Source organism: Rhinolophus sinicus, chromosome X (assembly GCF_036562045.2).
Source record: "Rhinolophus sinicus isolate RSC01 chromosome X, ASM3656204v1, whole genome shotgun sequence".
Classification (NCBI taxonomy): Eukaryota; Metazoa; Chordata; class Mammalia; order Chiroptera; family Rhinolophidae; genus Rhinolophus; species Rhinolophus sinicus.
The window spans coordinates 57,547,152-57,548,097 of record NC_133768.1 but is presented as its reverse complement, the minus strand read 5'-3'; the positions used below and the strand labels follow the sequence as shown (position 1 = coordinate 57,548,097).

At 31.8% G+C, this 946-nt stretch overlaps 1 non-coding gene across 1 annotated transcript; it reads left to right on the top strand.

Annotated features, from left to right (window-relative positions):
• The first annotated feature begins 268 nt into the window (after positions 1 to 268).
• Positions 269 to 375, top strand: LOC141569835 (U6 spliceosomal RNA). Its single transcript, XR_012493615.1, has one exon. It is a non-coding gene; the product is annotated as a U6 spliceosomal RNA (small nuclear RNA).
• The last annotated feature ends 571 nt before the right edge of the window (positions 376 to 946 follow it).

Below are 946 nucleotides of genomic sequence, written 5' to 3'. Positions count from 1 at the left end.
GCAAGGGTACCAAGAAAATTCACAGTAGAGATAAAGTTGTCTTTTCAATGAGTGGTGCTGAGATAAATAAATATACATATGCAAAAGTTAGACTACTGACTAACACTTTATAAAAATTAACTCAAAATGGAGCATCACATAGATATAAAATCTAAAACACTAAAAATCTTAGAAAAAAACATAGAATTAAATCTTCATGACTTTTGAATGGTCAATAATTTCTTAGCTGTGACACCAAAAGTACAAGCAACAAAAGAAAAAATACATGGTGCTCACTTTGGCAGCACATATACTAAAATTGGGATAGTACAGAGAAGATTAGTATGGCCCCTGCTCAAGGATGGCATGCAAATTCATGAAGCATTCCATATTTTTGCTACAAATATGTATAGTGCCAGGTGGGAGTGGGGTGTGGGGTCACTGCATACATTATATAAATATCTAACTACTATGCTCTACACCTGAGATTTATATAAAATAATATTGCAAAATAAACAAAAATACATGAAGAGGACTTCATCAAAATAAAAATGTTTGTACTTCAAAAGACATCATCAAGAAAGTGAAAAATTACATAAATATCTATTACAACTTAATACTAAATAAACAATCGCAGTAAAACATGGGTAAAGAGTCTGAATAGATATTTTTAAAAATCTACAACCAACAAAAAAATAAAAGAAGATGCAAAACTTCACTAGCCATCAAGAAAATGTAAATTTAAACTACAATGAGATACAACTCCACATCTACTAGGATGGTTATAATAAAAAAGTCAGAAGATAAGAAGTGTTAGTGATGAACTGGAAGAATTGTAACACTCCTCCATGTGTTGGGATTGCAAAAACAATAGCAAGTGTTGTAGAACATGTGGAGATATTGGAAGCCTCATACATTGTTTTGGGGATTGGAAAATGGTGCAGTGACTTTTCCAAACCAACTGGGA